The sequence below is a fragment of the Schistocerca nitens genome, chromosome 6, assembly GCF_023898315.1.
Source record: "Schistocerca nitens isolate TAMUIC-IGC-003100 chromosome 6, iqSchNite1.1, whole genome shotgun sequence".
Classification (NCBI taxonomy): Eukaryota; Metazoa; Arthropoda; class Insecta; order Orthoptera; family Acrididae; genus Schistocerca; species Schistocerca nitens.
Genome location: NC_064619.1, coordinates 225,209,857 through 225,235,835, shown reverse-complemented (window position 1 = coordinate 225,235,835; position 25,979 = coordinate 225,209,857). Strand labels below are relative to the sequence as shown.

At 44.8% G+C, this 25,979-nt stretch overlaps 1 protein-coding gene across 3 annotated transcripts in view; it reads left to right on the top strand.

The window, feature by feature from the left end:
* LOC126263120 (uncharacterized) overlaps positions 1-25,979 on the top strand; it is an 864,071-nt gene that overhangs the window by 608,544 nt on the left and 229,548 nt on the right. For all 3 annotated transcript variants that reach the window (XM_049960136.1, XM_049960135.1, XM_049960134.1), the window contains exon 4: positions 312-470. The gene's annotated coding sequence lies outside the window, so the exon portion shown is untranslated. The remainder of the gene's footprint in view (positions 1-311; positions 471-25,979) is intronic.

Here is a 25,979-nt window from a genome sequence, read left to right as displayed (position 1 = left end):
ACGTGCATCTGAAGTGCCTCCTGGATCTCCTGAACGAACAGAGATAGCTATTTTTCACACGGTTTGTGCTTACTAGTTCCGTGTTCATTCCCACAGAGCTGTAGCAAAGTCTCCAAAAGAGTCATTATCCTCGTGGACGATACATTTAGAACAAAAGCAGTCATTAAGAATTTTTCTTTTCGATTTTTCTGTACGTTGACGGTCATGGGCGAGAAATATTACATCTAAAAGATATTTTAAAAGAAACAATTTCTATCGTATATAATTTTTTTTTATATGAAGTGACTTAAAAGTGTGTCGTTTATCTGCAGGGTCGCTGAGGACAACCATCTGAGGCGCAAACCATTGGTCCACGTATCTGAGGAAGACCACAAAAAATACGTCATCCCAGCTAACACTTGGCTACGCCCTGGATTCTAAGCGACGTTCGCTTCTAATCCCGCAACGGATCACGTAACGCGCGCTGAAAGGTAAGTTCGTGCTGCTGTAAATTACGTCTTCTCCTAGCTGGCTAACAGCCTTAGTCTGCATGTCAAACAGTAATGAAATCATCAAGTGCGTTTTCTTTTTTCCGTGCATGTGTATTATGGGCACAAACAAAACAAAAAAAATAGTTTTAGGGAAAGGCGAAATTGTATAGCTGTTGAACAGTATAGGGATATGCCGTGTGTTGCAGTTTGAAGTGTTTTAGGCAGAAAATTCCTGAAACCTGTTCGGAAAATGGCTGTAAATAAGCGACCGCAGTTGGAGGAGGACAGTTCTTTAGGAAAACATCTTACATGCGTACAATGCAGAAGGAGAAAGCCCATTGTAAAAACAAAAAAATGTATAACGTTGTAACCATCTGTGAGCCATGGGCGCTTATGATAGAACGGAGACACGCTAGAAAAGGTTTAGAGTTTTTAATGTTGAGTCGACGACAAAATTATTGGAGATAGTAACAAAATTAGAAAAAAGGTACAGCCTAACTTTTCCCACTATATAGGTTAGAATTTCAGACTTGAAAGACACATCACCATGTAATTTCCTCACTGTCATCGGTAAACTTAAAAGCATAAGAATGCAGCAAAACACTTGCCCTTTCACGTTTTATCAGCTGTCGGAAACTTCAGTTCAATATGCTGATGCGGCTCTGAAGCTATTATTGTGCCCACATAATACAGGGTGGCCCCTTCAAAAAAAAAAAAAAAAAAAAAAAAAAAAAAAAAAAAAAAAAAAACTCCGACAAAACTTAGAAACTAGTTCCTCATACTAAAACAACAAATGCATCTAAAGTGCATACCTTAAGAGATGGGAGCACTTGTTCATCTTTGGTACTATGAGTTGAATCTTTACTACTGCAAGCTCTTTGCTTTTCATATTTTGGGGGGAGGTAGTATGGACCAAAACAACAAAAAATGTTCAGTAAACACGGACTCTAAAACACATATCTTAAGTACTATGAGCACTTGTTCAGTAGAAGAGATGTAGAGATGTGTTTCACGCTAGTAAAGATGAACCTCTTAAAGTATTAAGACATTTTTTACTTATTTCTGTGTTAGGAACTTGTCCCTAAAATTTGTCTTTTTGTACGCCCTGTATACCTCACACCGTACAGAAACTACTATGTATGTAAGTAGGCCGGATATTAAACGTCTTGGCTATAGCCTCTAGTGCTGAAATACAAGTATTTCCATGTATTAGACATTCAAACAAATGCGTCACTTTTGCGTGGAACACTTGCCAGGTTTTCACCTGAAACGACAAAACTATCAGTCGATCCAGGGGAAATTCTACCAAATAATAACTTTCCTGATCGTTACAGACGTCGTCTATGTTCTGAACTGTCATATGACACATGTCGTCTTGCTCCAGCGAGAGGACCCTCACAGGTGTGGAGGTTGTGTGCGTCACAGTTTCTTTGAATGTGTTTTATGTTCAGACAAGAGGCAGTGGCTAATTTGCGCGCAGATGTGTTCTCTATTCTAGCTAATAAGGAGATCAATGTGGCACAAATTTTAAGTTCCTATGAAATGTCCGGCTTAATCTCCTAAATATTCTCTCTCTCTCTCTCTCTCTCTCTCTCTCTAATCGTTTAGTCGGTTCCGACTCTTCGTGACCCCATGAACCAAATCACGCCACTTTTTCCTGTCTTGCACTTTCTCCCGTAGACCTTCCAGGTTGGAACACATTGCTTCTGTGATGCCATCGATCCATCCCATCCTCTGACGTCCTCTTCTTCTAGTTCCTTCAATCTTCCCCAGCATTAATGTTTTTTCCAGCGAGGCATGCCTTCGCATTGTGTGTCCAAAGTAGGTCAGCTTTTGTTTTAAGATTAGACCTTCCAGGGAGAAGACCTTCCTAAATATTACGGAGATGTAATTAACTTGCTTTTCGGAGAGCTGGCTCATGTAAGTGATGAGAGAGGCACACTTCCCTGTGTCGTTACTACAGCATCCTTTTTATGCTATCAGTTTTTTAAAGGTTTACAATATTTAACTTAAAGTATTGTACCTTCAAAGTTGCATGAATATACCGGTGGACCGTGTAAGGCAGTGAAATTGAGTGCAGTTTTTAACCAACTTCTTATTTCACCTCTTTTTAATACTTTAATCACATTCGCCTCTATTTTGGTAAGGGTGTTGGCAACTCCGTAGTTGAAAACACACACACACAAACACACACACACACACAAACACACAAACACACACACACACACACACACACACACACACACACACACTCGCGTTATTGAACTTCACACATGCTGACCTGGTCTCGGCACTGATTGGTTTGTAGATTTAGTGCGTGAATGAAATAGCCTACTTTAGGACATACGTTGCATATTTTGCTGTAGACTTTGCGCTGAATTACGCTCGGACCTTGGGGCTCTCAGTGCCTCTCATTAGTATTTAGACTCCTTATATGGGAGTCCCACAACTTTGTGTTGAGCAGGAAGAAATATTGCTGAGCATATTATTGGATGTAAACTACGGCACTCCCTTAAGACATTCATACAGGTACATAAACTTACCGGATAATTGATAGCATGCACGGACTATATTCCGTATAGTGGGGTTTTAAGCCCCCTGGTAGTCGCCATTTATGAAGTGAACAAGCTAGACAGGTGGGTCATAGCCCCAGCGGAGGCAATTAAATACATCCGAAGTGGAACACTTCATGTCAGAGCTGGAGTTTCTCTTAGTGCCGTACTACCTGTGGTATCCACACACGTGACGCAACGCCACAAAGTTTATGACGCTGTGATTGGCAATAAGCCTCGTCGTGGTAAGACACTTCATCAGTGTTTGATGAAGTGATGTGGAAATGGGTATACCGAAATTAATTTACAGTAAATATTGCCAAAATATTTGCACTGTCGAATATTTACGAAATCCTGTAATTTATTTAGATATAAGTATGGCTTTTTCCCCCACACCAAGAAGTGATCGTGCGAAGTGGCGCAGCGTTCAATGCAGTAGACTTGAGCTGGAAAGCAACTGGTTTCGAATCAATGTCTGGCCATCCGGATTTATATTTTCCAGCGTTTTCTTATTCACGACACTCAAAATAGAAACTGAATCTGAGGCAAGCCTAATATATTCATTTGCAACGGTCCAAACCACCGACTTAAAATAAGCACTCTGGAGTAACTTCAATACGCAGTGGAGCATTCCCTTGCTCGGGTGCAAACTTGAATCCGTCGTGGCATACCGTCGATAAGACCACATTGTCCTACTCTTCCATGGCGATTCTGCGTAAATCGTGCAGGGTTCGTGGTCGTTGTCGACGTTCTGTGAGCGGGGGGTTGATCTGCTATTCTGTTATTCTGTGCAACCGATTAATCTGAGATGTACCCTTTACCCTGCGGCTCCTGCAATATGTAATTTCCACCCCCACACTACTACAGAAGTCAGACAGACGCTCCTAACGTTACAAAGAGAAATGCCTGAAAAACTTTCAGCAATAAATATCTTCTGGAATCGTCCGCTCTAAGGAAATGACACAAAAATTCACAAAATTTCTTACGTAACTAGTGGGATAATTGGGTACTGGAGTAGCGCTAGTTAGTGGAATAAAAACACGAAACTAACGAAAATTATTATTTATTTTGCAAAAATTCTGAGAAATCACAATGGCACTTTTAGTTATGAATTGAACAAGTTATATCCTGGTTCTTTTCGGAATGTGAAGTTATCTCTCAAGGATAGGATTCGCTAGAGAAATTTCTATACAAAGTGTAAGATTGTTATTGACTTGGCAGAATGGCTGAGAGCCGCGCCTACTCAACTTGAATAATTATCCTTTAGAATGTTGCTAGGTACGGTCGAGGCTGTCGCATGTGAAATGCAGTGAAGTGTACTCTTGTGGAGGAAATATGGGGCTCACAAGAGCAGTAGTGCACAATACCGTAAGCTGAGGAAATATGGGGCTCACAAGAGCAGTAGTGCACAATACCGTAAGCTGCGATGACTGCTGTCTGCGCCGCTCGCTGCTGACAAATAAAATAACTCTCGTTCTATCTGGATTGACCTTCGCCAGTCAAACTCTCCCTATGCCTTGATGAAGTCAAGGATTCCTATTCGCCCCCTAGTCTAACTATTGGCATGGTACACCGGTAAGATAACCAGTCCACCACGATGCCACTCAAAAATTCGCTCGCAAGCATTTAACTATAACTCTGTCCGTTCACACCACACAATAAGTGTGTCGGCCAACACAGTGAACAACGCTTAACCGCAAGGACTCAATATAGAGTCCGATTCGCTCTCGACAGAGTTGCTCTCCCAGTGAAGTACCGAGGAGAAACTTGTTCCTCGCTCCAAGAGCGACAACGGAACGGCGCCTCTCCATGTCAGACGTGAAGGGGTATATCTTTCGGTCTCTTCCATTACTCTTTCAGCTCAAGGCGTCAGAAATATCGTATGCCGATCAGCATTTCTCTTCTAAAATGGGAGAATGACGTTTCGTTTAAGGCGACCAATCCGAAAATCTGTAGTATCGGGGTTTGGCGTTTGCTGTCTCCCTGTGAAAATCTCTGAAATTGCGTGCTATGTGTAAAGAATGCGAAGGTTGTACGCTCCCACACAATGTAGTGGAATTTGCTTTTAAGCCGAACACGGGGTCGTTCCCCCTTTCACTCAGGCACACGCTGTCTGCTCCACGGGCGACCGAGGTTGACTCGTCCTCTGAAGGGACCAGCCTCCTGGTGTGTGTGGTCTGCCTCTCCCGAACCAAAAGCTCCTGTGACCTTCGTGTCTGGAATGTATGTGTGTACGCCAGCCTCGAGTATTTCAACCCCAGTGCGCACTAGTTATTTGCATATCGTTTACATGAATTCATATAACATTGACTTTAACTTATCGAGTTCGGGTTCGAATGAAGCGTCTTGATGTGCGGAATACGATTGTGGGGGCGGAATATGTAAGCAATGAAGGTCAGGAGACCACAACGTCTTATAACGTCCATTAATAGATCGTTTCAATCAATCCCAGAGATGTTCGATGATTTCCGGGTGTGCAGCCGGATGCCGTCGACATTGTGCCACGATATTTCGGCCCAACGACGCCCAGCCATCTTCAGGTGAGTAGACAACTACTGAAGAGCCCAGGTGCATTCACGGTAGTTATGCCGAATCTTGCACATACGCAGTCTGCCAGGTGACGTCAAGTGCGGGACAGCGGAATTGTGCGTGCTGCCCTCTGTGGTGGAAGTATTGAATGACCCCCGTCGATTCCGTTGTGACTGGATAATTCTAGTCATAGGATCCCAATTTTTATCTAGTTGAAAGTTGTTGTTACGATTTATAAGATTACCAGCACGACGCATTTCCACCGGTTCGTTGATTACTGAATCCCAAAAACTGGAAACTGGAGCTACAATATTTTTCCATGATATTCCACTGAGTGTCTCATGGAAATAGTGTTTTGCCACTGCTGATTTTAACGATTGCAGATGACGGGTGTATTTGCCACGGAATATCGTGGCAGAATGTCGGCGGGATCCGGCTGCACACCCGAAAATAACTACAAAAATAAATACGCCGGTAAAATTTCAGAAGTTAAAATCCGCTGGGTTATCTTCTGGGTCATATTTCCTCTAAAATTATCGACTTTCTGACCCCTCTGCAGGGATCTTACTCAGAATCTTCTGGTATCCACTACTGCTAGAACATTGTCATAGACAGTGTCGCGTTCTCTTATAAAGGAGAGTTTTCCCGCATTCGTACTGTGGAAGTGGTAGTATTGGTTAAAATCTTGCGGCTACCATTGGTGGGCCATCGTCATAGGATAATATTCCCGCACTGATGCAGAAAAAGGGGCGCTGTTGGCCACGCTCTTGTGGGTACTATTGGTGGCCAGTCGTCTTTGGTTAGAAAGGCACAATTCCACACTTACGCTGGAGAAGGTAGTTTTTTTTTTTTTTTTTTTTTTTTTTTTTTTTTTTTTTTTTTTTTTTTTTTTTGGTGGTGGGGGGCGGCGGCGGCGTCAGTCTACTGACTGGTTTGATGCGGCCCGCCACGAATTCCTTTCCTGTGCTAACCTCTCCATCTCAGAGTAGAACTTGCAACCTACGTCCTCAATTCACAAAATTTCTTACGTAACTAGTGGGATAATTGGGTACTGGAGTAGTGCTAGTTAGTGTAAGAAAAACACGAAACTAACGAAAATTATTATTTATTTTGCAAAAATTCTGAGAAATCACAATGGCACCTTTAGTTATGAATTGAACAAGTTATATCCTGGTTCTTTTCGGAATGTGAAGTTATCTCTCAAGGATAGGATTCGCTAGGGAAATTTCTATTGATATTGACTTGGCAGAATGGCTGAGAGCCGCGCCTACTCAACTTGAATAATTATCGTTTAGAATGTTGCTAGGTACGGTCGATTCAAATGGCTCTGAGCACTATGGGACTCAACTGCTGAGGTCATTAGTCCCCTAGAACTTAGAACTAGTTAAACCTAACTAACCTAAAGACATCACACACATCCATGCCCGAGGCAGGATTCGAACCTGCGACCGTAGCGGTCTCGCGGTTCCAGACTGCAGCGCCAGAACCGCGCGGCCACTTCGGCCGGCAGGTACGGTCGAGACTGTCGCATGTGAAATGCAGTGAAGTGTACTCTTGTGGAGGAAATATGGGGCTCACAAGAGCTGTAGTGCACAATACCGTAAGCTGCGATGACTCCTCAATTATTTGCTTGACGTATTCCAATCTCTGTCTTCCTCTACAGTTTTTGCCCTCTACAGCTCCCTCTAGTATCATGGAAGTCATTCCCTCATGTCTTGGCAGATGTCCTATCATCCTGTCCCTTCTCCTTATCAGTGTTTTCCACATTTTCCTTTCCTCTCCGATTCTGCGTAGAACCTCCTCATTCCTTACCTTATCAGTCCACCTAATTTTCAACATTCGTCTATAGCACCACATCTCAAATGCTTCGATTCTCTTCTCTTCCGGTTTTCCCACAGTCCATGATTCACTACCATACAATGCTGTACTCCAGACGTACATTCTCAGAAATTTCTTCCTCAAATTAAGGTCGGTATTTGATATTAGTAGACTTCTCTTTGCCAGAAATGCCTTTTTTGCCATAGCGAGTCTGCTTTTGATGTCCTCCTTGCTCCGTACTTGGTTATTTTACTGCCTAGGTAGCAGAATTCCTTAACTTCATTGACTTCCTGACCATCAATCCTGATGTTAAGTTTCTCGCTGTTCTCATTTCTACTACTTCTCATTACCTTCGTCTTTCTCCGATTTACTCTCAAACCATACCGTGTACTCATTAGACTGTTCATTCTGTTCAGCGGTTAATTATTTCTTCTTCACTTTCACTCAGGATAGCAATGTCATCAGCGAATCGTATCATTGATATCCTTTCACCTTGTATTTTAATTCCACTCCTGAACCTTTCTTTTATTTCCATCATTGCTTCCTCGATGTACAGATTGAAGAGTAGGGGCGAAAGGCTACAGCCTTGTCTTACACCCTTCTTAATACGAGCACTTCGTTCTTGATCGTCCACTCTTATTATTCCCTCTTGCTTGTTGTACATATTGTATATGACCCGTCTCTCCCTATAGCATACCCCTACTTTTTTCAGAATCTGGAACAGCTTGCACCATTTTATATTGTCGAACGCTTTTTTCTGGTCGACAAATCCTATGAAAGTGTCTTGATTTTTCTTTAGCCTTGCTTCCATTATTAGCCGTAACGTCAGAATTGCCTCTCTCGTCCCTTTACTTTTCCTAAAGCCAAATTGATCGTCACCTAGCGCATTCTCAATTTTCTTTTCCATTCTTCTGTATATTATTCTTGTAAGCAGCTTCGATGCATGAGCTGTTAAGCTGATTGTGCGATAATTCTCGCACTTGTCAGCTCTTGCCGTCGTCGGAATTGTGTGGATGATGCTTTTCCGAAAGTCAGATGGTATGTCGCCAGACTCATATATTCTACACACCAACGTGAATAGTCGTTTTGTTGCCACTTCCCCCAATGATTTTAGAAATTCTGATGGAATGTTATCTATCCCTTCTGCCTTATTTGACCGTAAGTCCTCCAAAGCTCTTTTAAATTCCGATTCTAATACTGGATCCCCTATCTCTTCTAAATCGACTCCTGTTTCTTCTTCTATCACATCAGACAAATCTTCACCCTAATAGAGGCTTTCAATGTATTCTTTCCACCTATCTGCTCTCTCCTCTGCATTTAACAGTGGAATTCCCGTTGCACTCTTAATGCTACCACCGTTGCTTTTAATGTCACCAAAGGTTGTTTTGACTTTCCTGTATGCTGAGTCTGTCCTTCCGACAATCATATCTTTTTCGATGTCTTCACATTTTTCCTGCAGCCATTTCGTCTTAGCTTCCCTGCACTTCCTATTTATTTCATTCCTCAGCGACTTGTATTTCTGTATTCCTGATTTTCCCGGAATATGTTTCGCGACCGCTACGATCGCAGGTTCGAATCCTTCCTCGGGCATGGATGTGTGTGATGTCCTTAGGTTAGTTAGGTTTAAGTAGTTCTAAGTTCTAGGGGACTGATGACCTCAGAAGTTAAGTCCCATAGTGCTCAGAGCCGGAACATGTTTGTACTTCCTCCTTTCATCAATCAACCGAAGTATTTCTTCTGTTACCCATGGTTTCTTCGCAGCTACCTTCTTTGTACCTATGTTTTCCTTCCCAACTTCTGTGATGGCCCTTTTTAGAGATGTCCATTCCTCTTCAACTGTACTGCCTACTGCGCTATTCCTTATTGCTGTACCTATAGCGTTAGAGAACTTCAAACGTATCTCGTCATTCCTTAGTACTTTCGTATCCCACTTCTTTGCGTATTGATTCTTCCTGACTAATGTCTTGAACTTCAGCCTACTCTTCATCACTACTATATTGTGATCCGAGTCTATATCTGCTCCTGGGTACGCCCTACAATCCAGTATCTGATTTTGGAATCTCTGTCTGACCATGATGTAATCTAATTGAAATCTTCCCGTATCTCCCGGCCTTTTCCAAGTATACCTCCTCCTCTTGTGATTCTTGAACAGGGTATTCGCTATTACTAGCTGAAACTTGTTACAGAACTCAATTAGTCTTTCTCCTCTTTCTTTCCTTGTCCCAAGCCCATATTCTCCTGTAACCTTTTCTTCTACTCCTTCCCCTACAACTGCATTCCACTCGCCAATGACTATTAGATTTTCGCCCCCCTTTACATACTGCATTACCCTTTCAATATCCTCATACACTTTCTCTATCTGTTCATCTTCAGCTTGCGACGTCGGCAAGTATACCTGAACTATCGTTGTCGGTGTTGGTCTGCTGTCGATTCTGATTAGAACAACCCGGTCACTGAACTGTTCACAGTAACACACCCTCTGCCCTACCTTCCTATTCATAACGAATCCTACACCTGTTATACCATTTTCTGCTGCTGTTGATGTTACCCGATACTCATCTGACCAGAAATCCTTGTCTTCTTTCCACTTCACTTCACTGACCCATACTATATCTAGATTGAGCCTTTGCATTTCCCTTTTCAGATTTTCTAGTTTCCCTTCCACGTTCAAGCTTCTGACATTCCACGCCCCGACTCGTAGAACGTTATCCTTTCGTTGATTATTCAATCTTTTTCTCATGGTAACCTCCCCCTTGGCAGTCCCCTCCCGGAGATCCGAATGGGGGACTATTCCGGAATCTTTTGCCAATGGAGAGATCATCATGATACTTCTTCAATTACAGGCCACATGTCCTGTGGATACACGTTACGTGTTTTTAATGCAGTGGTTTCCATTGCCTTCTGCATCCTCATGTCGTTGATCATTGCTGATTCTTCCGCATTTAGGGGCAATTTCCCACCCCTAGGACAAGACAGTGCCCTGAACCTCTATCCGCTCCTCCGCCCTCTTTGACAATGCCGTTGGCAGAATGAGGCTGACTTCTTATGCCGGAAGTCCTCCTCCTGGTTGCTATTGGTTGGCCGTCGTCAGTGGCAAGATGCGAAACGGATAGAGCAAGAAAGGGGGAATGTTTACCCATAATATTATTTTCCGCCGAGGTGACTTGCAGCGCGTAGTTTATGTTGCTCGCACACCGCGGCCGCATATTCACTTCCTTGATGGCGGGGAGCCACGATGCCATATACCTATAGCCGTTCTCTCTATTGAAATTAGATGCATACTTGGAAATTTCAACCGCTTCTCAGACCTTTCTTCTATAAATGTTTGTTTCCTTACCTAGCACACGTACGTTATTAAAATCGATGTCAGAGCCACAGTTCTCATGATGTTCCGCTACTGCCGATTTTGGGCCGGCAGTAGCGGTTCTAGGCGCTTGAGTCCGGAACCACGCGACTGCTACGGTCGCAGGTTCGAATCCTGCCTCGGGCATCACACGTGTGTGTGATGTACTTAGGTTAGTTATGTTTAAGTAGTTCTAAGTTCTAGGGGACCGATGACCTCAGATGTTTAGTCCCATAGTGCTTAGAGCCATTTGAACCCACTGCCTATTTTACACTTTGTTTTAGCCGCGTGTGTCGTTCGTGTTCGTGAATGCATCCTTTAACAGATCCTCCCATTTCGCCTATATACACTTGGCCGCAGCCACATGTCACTTGATTTTTTTTTTCCGGCGAAAAACGGATACACCTGATTGCCTACACAATCCAAGCGTCTATCAAGTGACATGTGGCTGCGGCAAAATGTATATAGGCGAAACGGGAAGAACTGTTAAGGAACGCATTAAGGAACACGATCGGCACATGCGGCTAAAACAAAGCGCAAAATCGGCAGTAGCGGAACATTATGAGAATTGTTGCTCTGACATCGATTTTAGTAACTTACGTGTGCTGGCTAAGGAAACAAATATTTATAGAATGAAGGTCCGAGAAGCGGTTGAAATTTCCAAGAATGCATCTAATTTCAATAGAGAGGAAGACTATAGGCTTCCGGCATCGTGGCTCCCCGCCATCAAGGAAGTGAATATCCGGCCGCGGTGTGCGAGCAACATAAACAACGCGCTGCCAGTCACCTCGGCGGAAAACAATATTTTAAGTAACATTCCCCCTCTCTTTCTCGGTCAGTTTCGCATCTAGCGACTGATGACGGCCAACCAGCAGCAAGAGGAATTAGAAACAATAACAGTTCTCCAGCGTAAGTATGGAATTGTGTCTTTCTAGCCAATGACGATGGGCCACCAATAGCATCCACAAGAGTTTAGCCAATAACGCCCCTTCTTCTGCATCAGTGCGGGAATATTAGCATATGACGATGGCCCACCAATGGTAGCCGTAAGAATTTTAAACAATACTACCACTTCTCCAGCACGGATGCGGGGAAACTTTCCTTTATAAGAGAACGCGACACTGGTCTCTGACAGTGTTCTAGCAGTAGTGGACACAGGAAGAGTCTGAGGAGGATCCCACCAGAGGGATCGAAACGTCGCTTATTTTAGAGGAAATATGGTGCAGCCTAATAATCCAGAAGATTTTAACTTCAGTCACAACGGCCACGAAATCCTGCAGATTTGCATAAATTTTCATGTTCTATTAGGTTCATGCCTGGAGAATAGGCAAGCCACTCCTTCTAGTGATCCTAGCATCATGATGAAATATGTTCACGAGAACAGGACATCGAGGACGCCAGTTTTTATCCATAAAGATGAAAGTGTAGGTAAATTTTGGGGATACGGTCCCACTTTCGGTTGCAGAATATCGTCCCTTTACCGTAGAGCAGTGAGATTGTCCTCAGCAACTAAAAGAGCTGTACGGTGTCCCCATTTAATGCCACCTCAGAACATCGCTCCATTACCACGTTGTTCCAGATGTGGGACGCAGTGTCGGAGGCGTTCGATATTACCGGATTGCCTCCAAACAAGTTTGCGATTATTGGGGCATAAACAGATTAGAGTTTCGTCCGTAAAGAACATCCGCCTCCAGTCCTAGTGCGTACAGTCTGCGTGATTTCTCGCTTATCTTTAATGATGTTCTATATGTCATGGTGCTCTCCATTGTCATCGGGAATGGAGAGTCGAATTGAGAAATCGTCTCGTAACAGTCTCATGCGATACATGACATCCTGTAGCTTCTCTGAACGCCGAATTCAGTTCTGAAGCACTCAGCCCACGGTTCCGTTGCCTCAAAAGTCGTAGATATAATCCAGTGCACCTGCACGGGGTTGAAGGACTGTGCCGTGTAGTCCTCAACACTACCTGTCAATTGGAATCCATTCTATGCCCGCATCACGTCTATTCCATCCCAGTACACATATCGAGCTCGGTTGCCAAGCAGTTTATGTGTAACACGATGATGCGGAAACGCTCGCTGATCACTATATTCACTCCACTATTCCATGCGCCCCCAAGTGTGCTTCTCTTTCAACTGAAATGCTGCAGTCACAATAGTAACACACGTGTACGACATATCGGGGTGATGCAACACTTCTGTTGATGCATGTATTTCCTCATTCAGCTAGGGATGACCAGAGCTCTCACTCCTCGCCGCAGCTCAGGTGATGGATACGCTCCTGCATGTAGACGTACCAGGTAGTTATTAAACTGCATCTACACCCGGAGGTCAAGTGTGGGCTGTAATTATCGTGTGGCAGCGAATCTTAGTAGATATGCTAATACGTTAACGAATTGAGCTGGAAAACAAGTTACACTACTGGCCATTAAAATTGCTGCACCTAGAAGGAATGCAGATGATAAACGGGTATTCAATGGACAAATGTATTGAACTGACATGTGATTACATTTTCACGCAATTTGGGTGCATAGATCCTGAAAAATCAGTACCCAGAACAATCACCTCTGGCCGTAATAACGGCCTTGATACGCCTGGGCATTGAGCCAAACAGAGCTTGGATGGTGTGTACAGATACAGCTGCCCATGCAGCTTCAACACGATATCACAGTTCATCAAGAGTAGTGACTGGTGTATTGTGACGAGCCAGTTCCTCGGCCACCATTGACCAGACGTTTTCAGTTGGTGAGAGATCTGGAGAATGTGCTGGCCTGGGCAGCAGTCGAACATTTTCTGTATCCAGAAAGGCCCGTACAGGACCTGCAACATGCGGTCGTGCATTATCCTGCTGAAATGTAGGGTAGAGCCACGGGTCGTAACACACCTGAAATGTAACGTCCACTGTTCAAAGTGCTGTCAGTGCGAACAAGAGGTGACCGAGACGTGTGACCAATGGCACCCCATACCATCACGCCGGGTGTTACGCCAGTATGGCGATGACGAATACACGCTTCCCATGTGCGTTCACCGCGATGTCGCCAAACACGGATGCGACCATCATGATGCTGTAAAGAGAACCTGGATTCATCCGAAAAAATGTTTTGCCATTCGTGCACCCAGGTTCGTTGTTGAGTACACCATCGCAGGCGCTCCTGTCTGTGATGCAGCGTCAAGGGTAACCGCAGCCATGGTCTCCAAGCTGATAGCCCATGCTGCTTGAAACGTCGTCGAACTGTTCGTGCAGATGGTTGCTGTTTTGCAACGTCCTCGTCTGTTGACTCAGGGAACGAGACGTCGCAGCACGATCCGTTACAGCCGTGCGGATAAGATGCCTGTCATCTCGACTGCTAGTGATAAGAGGCCGTTGGGATCCAGCACGGCGTTCAGTATTACCTTCCTGAACCCACCGATTCCATATTGTGCTAACAGTAATTGGATCTCGACCAACGCGAGCAGCAATGTCACAATACGATAAACCGCAATCGCGATAGGCTACAATCCGACCTCTATCAAAGTTGGAAACGCGATGGTACGCATTTCTCCTCCTTACACGAGGCGTCACAACAACGTTTCACCAGGCAACGCCGGTCAACTGCTGTTTGTGAATGAGTAATCGGTGGAATCTTTCCTCATGTCAACACGTTGTAGGTGTCGCCACCGGCGCAAACCTTGTGTGAATGCTCTGAAAAGCTAATCATTTGCATATCACAGCATCGTCTTCCTGTCGGTTAAATTTCGCGTCTGTAGCACGTCATCTTCGTGGTGTGGCAATTTTAATGGCCAGTAGTGTAGTTCCAGTTGGGGCCACCAGTTGCAAATCTGGAGCTGTACATTATTTGTATGACAGTATGAAATCCATGCTGTCATTCGACAAGCCATAACGTGAGTGAACATTATGGCTGCTGAGAAGAGCGACTGTGCGGTGTTAGTGAAACTGTTTTATGTGAACAGCAGCAATTACCTTGCTGCAATGAGAGAATATAACGGACTGAAAAATCTCAGGGGAGACTCGATGCCTTTAAACGAAAGATGATGATAATTCTAATCGAAAAGAGATCTGACACCCGTAAGAGGAATGCATCGTATGCCGGCGGAAGTTAATGACGAGGTCGCTGTTTCTGAAACTGACCATGCAACACGATTCTCGGGTAGTGTTAGTGCTTGTGCAGATTCACGAGAATTGTCCACCCCATGGTCAACAGCACGGAAGTTTTGCGCTATATATTACACTGCTACTCGTACAAAATTCAGAGTGTGCAGCACCTGAAACCTTGTGAGCCGCAGCAACTTTTTGAATTTGCTCTTCGGTTTCTGTCACGGATCGAAGTTGATGATATGTGGCCGGGAAATATTCTGCCACATTTTACACTATAGGGTGCAGTGAACACCGAGAACTGCTGAATTTCGGGTAAAACGCGTGTTACGCGCGAAGAACCATTGCACTCGCCGTATGTGGCTTTGCGGTGTGCATTCACAAAAATTTTATTCTCATTCCGTTTTTCTTTGGAGACAATACAACCAGAGGGGCTTTCAGATGTACCGTGACACCGTGATGTCTGCACCTTACCGAGACCACCTTGCACAGCTTGTGATTCCTGCTTTGGATGACCGCGCTGTGTGGAAACCATTATTTTCATGCAAGATGGGGCAACACATCATGTCGCTCGCCCTCTCATCTGCTTAATGCAACCTTTCAAGAACGTGTTACTTCCAGTGGTTTTCTTAGATGCATGGCCTGCAAGATCACCTGATACGAATCCGTGGAACTCTCAGCTGTGGGGCTATCTAGAAGCACGCATCTACCAGGGATACGTTCGGTCTCTCCCTGATCTGAAGGCTAAACTACCACACAGCAGTATTATGCTTTTGTCATTTGATCACAGTTCGTCTCGTGTGTGGTCTTCCCGGTGCTTTCCGTCACTCTCTCGCACTTCTTCTTTCCTTGAATTGGTGCAGTTTCCGGAGTGTTCCCAAGTGGTCACCCATCCAAGTACTAACCGGGATAGATGTTGCTTAACTTCTGTGATCGGACGAGAACCGGCGTACTCAAAACGGTACGTCTGTCAGTGACCGTTATATGTAAAGGCTCGACATCAGTCACCTTCGGCTCTTCTCCAGACACACAATTGCAGTATTCGACCGAAATTGGGACGCATTTGACGCGAGAATGTCGTCCCGACACTGTGAGTGCACTTTGGCCACTTGCGGCGCAGGCGTCGCCTAGCGGACGTTTCGACATACACTGTGTGATCAAAAGTATCCGGACACCTGGCTGAGAATGACCTAAAAGATCATGGCACCCTCCATCGGTAATGCTGGAATTCAGTGTGGTGTTGGCCCACTCTTAGCCTTGATGGCAGCTTCCACTCTCGCAGGCATACTTTCAGTTAGGTGCTGGAAGGTTTCTTGGGGAATGGCAGCCCATTCTTCACGGAGTGCTGCACTGAGGAGAGGTATCGATGTTGGTCGGTCAGGCATGGCACGAAATCGGAGTTCCAAAACATTTTTGTGCAGGCCAGTCCATTACAGGGATGTTATTGTGTAACCGCTCCGCCACTGGCCGTGCATTATGAACAGGTGGTCGATCGTGTTGAAACGTGTAACCTCTCCACAAAATAAAATAAATACTATAAATAATATCCTCATTTAGTGTAACCTCAAAACAGAAAAATTCCTAAACTTCTCAACAGTAAAAATTATAATTATGTCGTTCACATTCAGTGTAACGTCCCAACAAAAAATAAATTCAGTAACCTGGTAATAATACAATGTAACTAACCTCTCAATTAAATTGTCGCTCACTTATAACTTTTCAATAATTGACTGTGAATTTAACCTGGTAAATTTTGGACGTCAGCAGTGCTGCGTCATGGCCCAGAAAGATCATTCTGATTAAAAAAAGAAAAATTCTTACCTCAATGAAGTCGCCGGATAACGCATATATATCTGCTCTTACAATAAATTTTTTTGGCACAGTCCTGTGCAATGCTGGCCGATAGATTTGTCATTTATGAAAGCAAACAACTGATTTTTCTTTTGCAATAATCGGGATGATCATGGATTGGAGAAATTATTAAATTTTTTAATTGAAATGAATGGTTGTTAAAAGTTATTTTTTATGAGAAAGATTATTTTTAGGACATTTTTAAAACATTTACATGGGACTTGAGATAACAATACTACATATGCGCGAGGCTGCTTTTTACCGTATACAATAATGCTCAGGCTCCGGCATCGCTGCACCACGACCGGCCCAGCCAACACGATACACCAGACTGCTCGCTAGCAACAACTTACTGCTACAGCTACACAATTCCTACTGCAGTCAACACTGCTCTCTGGTCTGAGATATCGCAGGCAGCGCGTGAGCAACACATCGAAATTACATCTGCTCGGACCTCTTACAAACGCGCAATCGCCATCCTCGAATTTCTGTTCTAAACAATAGGGGGTGCAAGCCCCCTCCATGAAAAACACGACCACACCATAACACTACCGCCTCGGAATTTTTTTGTTGGCACTACACACGCTGGCAGATTACGTTCACCGGGCATTCGCCATACCCATACCTTGCCATCGGATCGCCACATTGCGTACCGTGACTCGTCACTCTACACAACGTTTTTCCACTGTTCAATCGTCCAGTGTTTACGCTCTTTACACGAAACGAGGAGTTGTTTGACATTTACCGTCGTCGTGTGTAGCTTATGAGCAGCAGCTCGACCATGAAATCAAAGTTTTCTCACCTCCCGCCTAACTGTCACAGTACTTGCAGTGGATCCTGATGCAGTTCGGAATTCCTGTGTGATGGTCTGTATAGATGTCTGCTATTGCACACTACGACCTTCTTCAACTGTCGGCGGTCTTCGTCAGTCAACAGACGAGGTCGGCCTGTACACTTTTGTGCTGTACGTGTCCCTTGACGTTTCCACTTAACTATCACATCGTGAACAGTGCACCTAGGGATGTTTAGGAGTGTGGAAATCTCGCGTACAGACTTATGATACAAGTGACAACCAATCACCTGTCCACGTTCAAAGTCCGTGACTTACGCGGAGCGCCCCCATTCTGCTCTGTCACGATGTCGAATGACTACTAAGGTCGCTGATATAGAGTACCTGGCAGTAAGTGGCAGCACAATGCACGTAATATGAAAAACGTATGTTTTTGGGGATGTCCAGATAATTTTGATCACATAGTGTTATGTCAAAGACAGGCGCTGTATGCCCGGCGTCGCAGAAAAAACTACTGGATACAGTGAAAAAGCAATTTTGGTAAATCCCGTACTTAATTCTTAGAAGCTGTTAACTGTATTTGCAGTCAGCGCCTATTTGTGTGTACATATGTAAAGAAAAGTTTCATATAAAGTAAACTTAAGGCGCAGTTTGCGCATTTAACTACTGGGCACAATACAAAAATATTTCCATTGTGAATGTAGCACTTATTTCTTTTAAAATGTTAATTGCGTTTGGAAATTTTTCGTAAATTCCTGTGGGACCAAACTGCTGAAGTCATCGGTCCCTAGGCTTACACACTACTGAATCTAACTTAAACAAACTTACGCTGAGGACAACATACACACCCGTGCCCGAGGGAGGACTCGAACCTCCGACGGGGGCAGCCGCGCGAACCGTGGCAAGGGGCCCAAGACCGTGCGGCTACCCCGCGCGGCTAATTGCGTTTGCATTCAGTGCTTATTTATATATGTATGTATTAAAATATTCACATGCAGTTCATTCAGGAACACGTTGCTCAGACTCCACCGGAGCTGTTCCGAGCAGCTGTTGATCGCGTCGTTTTACGGATGTAGCCACACGTAAGATTCTCCGGTTCCCATACTAAACGAATTGTTTCAAGTGGAGATTAATAATAAATCGCCATTATGCCTTTCTCGCTTGTTTGACCTTCTCTGCCCACGTCCCATTCCTAATGCATTACATACAGAAACATTTATACACGTCTTTTTTGCATTCACAGCGCCAAATTTGCACCTAGAGCCGAAAAATCGAACTTTTTGTGTAAACCGATTCCGTATTAACGCTTTCTACGAAGTCCCGTTGCCATAATATAATTACATTCCAGACTGGACCTCTGTGAATAGTTACACTTCCACCCGGTAGTCTCAATGTCTCGTTGCATTGGAGGTGTCTTCGCTCAGCGATAACGGACGTCACAGTGTTGTGTGCCACGGCGGGCAGCAGCCACTGCGGAGCGCCCTCGCGGACGAAGCCGCCCCCCTGCGAGCGCTTTCTTGTAGCTGCGGTGGACGCCTTGGCCCGCATAGTGGGACATCCTTGGCTGCGGCGGAGGTGTCGGTCCGTAACTCCACGCCGCCTGCAGCGCTCAAGGATGCCCGCAGCTGTCCCAGTTCGGCAGGTGTGGGACCTCCGTGCCTGCCACTGCATACCAGAGGCCGACTGCAGCAGAGCCGTGGTCCTCGACTGCAGCGTCTCCTAACAACTGTGGCTCCTGCTCACGTTCGTTTCGCAAACTGAGCGCCATTCCGTGCAAGACACGGGACTTCGCAGACTTAAGCGCCGAACGTTGGCCGTCGAAACCTGCGAGTCAGTGACCCAGAAATTTATTTCTTTTAAAAATTTCACACGATTAGCTTATGGAATACAATGATGATAATATTCTGCCCAGGGTCGGCAAGATTTATATGACGGATTTGCTTTGTTAGTTCGAAGAAGGGAACGAGTCCAAAACCACCTTTTGTGGGGAAATACAAGAAACTTATTCCTGTTCTCATCTTTAATTTTTTCTTAACGAAACGTGTATATGAGATTCTTTACATTAATCTCCTATCTCAGTACCATAGAAAGATAAATTGGATTGCCTCGAAGGATGCATCACAATATTAAAAACAGACAATATTAAAAACAGAGATTTTGTTCCCTTCTTCAAACTGTCTACGAATGAGGCATTACGCATGTTATTACATCATCAAAAAAAGTTACACACTTAAGCGCCAAAGAAATTGGTACAAGCATGCGCATTCGAATACAGAGATATGTAAACAGGCAGAATACGGCGCCGCGGTCGGCAGCGCGTAAATAAGACAAGTCTCTGGCGCCGTTGTTAGATCGGTTACTGCTGCTACAATAGCAGGTTACCAAACTTTAAGTGAGTCTGAACGAGTTACAGTCGGCGCACGAGCAGAGGGATGCAGCATCTCCGAGTTGGCGATAAAGTGGGGATTTTCGTGTACGACCATTTCACGAGTGTACCGTGGATATCAGGAATGTGGTAAAACATCATATATCCGACATCACTGCGGCCGGAAAAAGATCCTGCAAGAAAGGGACCAACGACGACTGAAGAGAACCGTTCAACGTTATCGAATTGCAACTCTCCCGCAAATTGCTACAGATTTCAGTGCTGGGCCATCAACAAGTGTCAGCGTGCGAACTGTTCAACGAAACTTCATCGATATGGGCTTTCGGAACCGAAGGCTCACTCGTGTACCCTTGACGACTGTACGACACAAAGCTTTACGCCTCGCCTGGACCGCGCGGCCTATGTCTTTTCACGGTCCCCGCGGCTCCCCCCGTCGGAGGTTCGAGCCCTCGGGCAGGGGTGTGTCTGTTGTCCTTAGCATAGGTTAGTTTATGTTAGATTAAGTAATGCGGCCGGCCGGAGTGGCCGTGCGGTTCTAGGCGCTGCAGTCTGGAACCGCAGGGACCGCTACGGTCGCAGGTTCGAATCCTACCTCGGGCAAGGATGTGTGTGATGCCCTTAGGTTAGTTAGGTTTAAGTAGTTCTAGGTTCTAGGGGACTGATGACATCAGAAGTTAAGTCCTATAGTGCTCATAGCCATTAAGCAATGCGTAAGTTTAGGGACCGACGACCTTAGCAGTTTGGTCCCACAAGACATTACCACAAATTTCCAAGTTTTGGCCTCGGCTAGGCCCGTCAGCACCGACATTGGATTGTTGATAACTGGAAACATGCCGCCTGTCGGAAGAGTCTCGTTTCAGATTGCATCGAGCGGACGGAGGTGTACGGGTATGGATACAACCTCACGAATCCATGGACCCTGCATGTCAGCAGGGGGTTGTTCAAGCTGGTGGAGGCTCTGTAATGATGTGGGGCGTGTGCAATTGGAGTGACACGGGACCACTGATACGTCTAGACACGACTGTGACAGGTGACAAGTACGTAAGCATCCTGTCTGATCACCTGCATCCATTCGTGTCCATTGTGAATTCCGACGGACTTGGACAATTCCAGCAGGACAGTGGATACATCACACGTTCAGAATTGCTACAGAGTTGCTGCAGGAACATACTTCTGAGATTAAACACTTCCGCTGTCCACCGAAATACCGTATATAAACATTATTGAGCATATCTGGGATGCCTTGTAATGTGCTGTTCAGAAGAGATATACACCCGCTCGTACGCTTACGGATTTATGGACAGCGCTGTAGGATTCACTGCGTTAATTCCCTCGAGCACTACTTCAGAGATCAATCGAATCCATGCCGCCGCGTCGTGTTGCGGCACTTCCGCTTGCTCGTGGGGGCCCTACACGATACTAGGCAGGTATACAATTTTGTTTGGATCTTCAGTGTATAAGCAGTAGTGACTGGCGCGCTGGGCTTGATCTAAAACTTAGCTGCACATCGCAAACGCTTCGATTATCTTTCCCATTTTCCACACACATACACAATTCACTTCCATACAATACTGTGCCAAGTATGTACACTCTCAGAAATTTCATCCTAAAATTAGTTGGTTGGTTGGTTGGTTTGGGGAAGGAGACGAGACAGCGAGGTCATCGGTCTCATCGGATTAGGGGAGGACGGGGAAGGAAGTTGGTACTGCCCTTTGATAGGAACCATCCCGGCATTTGCCTGGAGCGATTTAGGGAAATCACGGAAAACCTAAATCAGGATGGCCGGACGCGGGATTGAACCGTTGTCCTCCCGAATGCGAGTCCAGTGTCTAAACACTGCGTCACCTCGCTCGGTCCTAAAATTAGTGTCGATGTGTAGTACCAGTAGGTTTCTTATGGCAAGGAATATCATCTTTTGTCTGTGCTACTTTCCTTTTTATGTCGTCTTGGCTTCGTCCGTCATGTTTGCTTCCAAGAGAGCAGAATTCCTTCACGTCGGCATCTTCGTGTTCCCCAATTTTAATATATGCAACTCGTTTATGCTTCTCAGCAGTACTTAAATCTTTCTTCAGCTTGGTCTCAGATCCATAGTATGTGGTCTTTGAACTGTTCATCTCATTCAACAGGTCTTCTGTGTGTGAATTCCTAAGGGACCAAACTGTGAGGTCATCGGTCCCTAGATTTAAACAGTACTTAAACTAAATTATGTTAAGAACAACAAGCACACCCATGCCCGAGGGAGGTCTCGAACCTCCGACTGGAGGGGCCGCGCAATCCGTGACATGGCATCTCTAACCGGGCGGCCATAGGTCCTGCAGTTGTTCCTCATTTTCACTGAAGTAGCTTCGCCATTGGCGAATTTTATAATCGATATCCTTCACCTTGAACTTTAATCCTACTCCTGAACCTTTCTTTTATTTCCGTCGTTGCTTCTTCGATGTATAAATTGAACAGTTGGTGCGAAAGACAACAATCCTGTCTTATACACTTTGTAATCCGTGCACGTTGTTCTTTATTTACTCTTAGGGTTACCTCTTGGTTCTTGCAAGCATTGTGCATTCTCCTCCTTCTCTATAGCTTACACCTATTTTTCTGAGAATTTCTGGCATGTTCAACCTTTTCATAATTTCGAACTTTTTTTTCCAGTCCGACAAATCCTGTGACCACGTCTTCATTTTTCTTTAAGTCTTGCTTCCATTGTGAAGGGCAATGTAAGAACTGTCTTTATTGTGCTCTTATCTTTCCTAAAGCTAAACTCATTGTCGTGCGAATTTGTTTTTGGATCGGTTTCGGCCTTGAGCAAACGTAATTTTTATGTAATTTTCTATCCATACATGATTCGCTGACGCTTGTCGGTGTGTCTTTTTGTTTGCTTCCTACTAAATAACTGGAAAAATTGCGTTTTACTTTTTGTACATATAGAATCTCAGTTTTTTTTGTAAAATATTCAAAAAAACTGAAAATAACTTTTTGTATTTTGTAATATTAGAAGCCAAGATTCCTTGATGCGAAATGGTTTATTTCATGACCAGTTTCGACAGTCACTGGATATCATTCTCAGATCGCCCAGAATTACAATTACGCACCAGTCTCGTCGACATACTGGGAACAAAATGGTTCAAATGGCTCTGAGCACTATGGGACTTAACTTCTGAGGTCATCAGTCCCCTAGAACTTAGAACTACTTAAACCTAACTAACCTAAGGATATCACACACATCCATGCCAGAGGCAGGATTCGAACCTGGGACCGTAGCGGTCGCGCGGTTCCAGACTGTAGCACCTACAACCGCTCGGCCACACCGGCCGGCTACTGGGAACATGCTCCATTTGTAATAATATAGCTCCACCGTGTTAACACATGCCTTGGTATTTGTGGCTTACTGTACACTCTGTTACAACTGTTTCTGTTTCACAGTGGGTTATCAGCAACCATAGAGAACTCAGTATAGATAACATTTTCACATCGAAAATTTACGATTTACTGTAGAGGTTAAACTAACCCTATTCAACGACACAGTAAGAAAGTGTGTGTGCGTGTCCGCGCAGTGTGTTTGACGCAAACTGTGAAAGAGGAACAGCTATAACTCAAACTACTGTAAGCCACAGAAACAGCAGCATGTGTTACGAAGGTACATTTCAAAGGCAACTACGTTTTCAATTCTGTAAACACTTTGCAATACACTGAAATTCAACGAAATATGTGTAAGCAGGTAATAAGAAAAGGTGGGACCTATCCGCAAAGAAATTTATTTGCAAGCAAACAAGAACATAAGAGTGAGGTAAAACCTTGAAGTCAGTATCCAGTACTAAAGTTTGCAGCAGGGAGTAGCAAGTTGTTGATTAGGCGCGACAATGATGCAAGCGAGGAAGACTTCAGTTTCGCAGTACGCTGGGGACACTGTTGGCCAAGAAGGGAGCTGATCCGTTGTGTAACTTGTTTGGGGGAGACTAGTGGTAGGTAGAGTCGCACGCATCTGCGAGAAAGTGCCCGACCGCCGCGCAACGCCGTCTGTCTCCAGTGCGATCACAGGCCGGCAGCTCGGGCAGCACGCGAAACTGGCGCTGCGACTTCTGTTGTAGCTGAGTCGCTGTTACTGTGCGCACGGCCCAGCTGAAAACTTCCCTGATAGTGTACGAAACAGGATAATTATGTACATTATCGCTCCACTTCACGTTTCATGTGAAAGTAGGGCTTAACACTTGAGAGTAGACGATGCCCGTCTAAGTCAGGCAGATGAGTACTCGCTGATTCCCGAAAAACATTTGATTCGTTTCCACACGTACGCTTACTATCGAAACTACGATCGTAAAGGGGTACCAAGCGTAGATCCACAAAGCAGTAGATACTAGGGGCGTTTGAAAAGTCCGTGCAAAGTCCGAGAGATGGCATCACCGGCGCGTGTCGAGGTCATGTTTAGTTAGTAGCATCTTTGGAAAGAACGCACACCATGTTTTAGCCATATTGGTCTATTTCTTTGTTTTTGGCATTCGTGTGAATCAACGAAGTCGAGTGATTGTCAAACAATGGACGAAAAAGAATTTCGTGTGGTGATTAAACGTTACTTTATGAATGGCAAAACGCCTCAGGAGACTAAAGAGAAGTTTGATAAACATTACGGTGACTCTGCACCTTCGATTAGAACAGTTTATAAGTGGTTTCAAAGTTTTCGGAATGGCCATATGGGCAGAAGTGATGCTGAACGTTCTGGAAGCCCTGTGGAGGTTACGACTCCAGAAATCATTGATAAAATCCGCGATATGGTGATGGATGACAGAAGAGTTAAGGTGTGTGAGATTGCTAGTCCTGTGGGCATCTCGAATGAACGGGTACATAATATTTTGCATAAACATTTGGACATGAGAAAGCTATCCGAAAGACGGGTTCGGCGATCGCTCACGTTTGACCAGAAACGAAATCGTGTGAAGTGTTGCAAGGACTTTAAGCGTCGTTTCGTCACTGTGGATGTTGCAAGGACGTTAAGCGTCGTTTCGTCACTGTGGATGTAGCGTCGATACATTACTATACTCCTGACACCAAGCCGGCCGGTATGGGCGAGCGGTTCTAGGCGCTACAGTCTGGAACCGCGCGACCGCGGTTCGCAGGTTCGAATCCTGCCTCGGGCATGGATGTGTGTGATGTCCTTAGGTTAGTCAGGTTTAAGTAGTTCTAAGTTCTAGGGGACTGATGACCTTAGAAGTTAAGTCCCATAGTGCTCAGAGCCATTTGAACCATTTTGAACCTGACACCAAACAACAATCTAACCATTGAGTCACCAAGCGAGAATCTGCACCAAAAAAGGCGAAGGCCATTCCTTTGGCCGGAAAGGTTATGGCGACTGTCTTTTGGGATTCGCAAGGCATAATCGTCATAGACTATCTGGAAAAGGGTAAAACTATTCCAGGTGCATATTATTTATCGTTATTGGACCGTTTGAAAACCGAGCTGCAAGAGAAACGCCAGCAGCGATTGGAACGCAAAAAGAGTCCTTTTCCATCACGATAATGCAGCAGCACACACCTCAGCAATTTTGGCCGCAAAATTAATGGAAATGGAATTCCAATTCGTTTCACATCCACCCTATTCTCCACACTTGGCTCCCTCGGAGTACTATTTGTTCCCCAATTTGAAGAAATGACTGGCGAGACAAAGATTTTATTCAAACGAGGAGGTGATTGCAGCAACTAATAGCTATTTTGCAGACTTGGACAATTCCTGTTATTCGCAAGGGATCAACAATTAGAACAGCGTTAAACGAAGTGTATAAGTCTAAAAGGAGACGATGTCGAAAAATAAAAAAGGTCTACCCCAAACATGTAAGTAGTTTTTATTTTTGCGCGTTCTTTTCAAACGCCCCTCGTGGCGGCGCCTGTGTTGCTGCCGTGCTTCTTGGCTTCCAGGACGTCTTAGATACAGTTCCGCAGTACCGGCTAATGAGTAAATATGAGCGTACTGAAAATCAGACCAGCTGTGTGATGAAAGTGGATGACAGATGTTGAACATGTGATGTCAACAGATGATCTACTTCGCCACACGTGCAGCGATTAATTTTTTAAGTGTGGAAGGAAGAAACAAACAGAGAAACACTAAACTTCCGGTAAGATTAAAACTGTGTGCCAGACCGAGACTCGACCTCGGGACGTTTGCC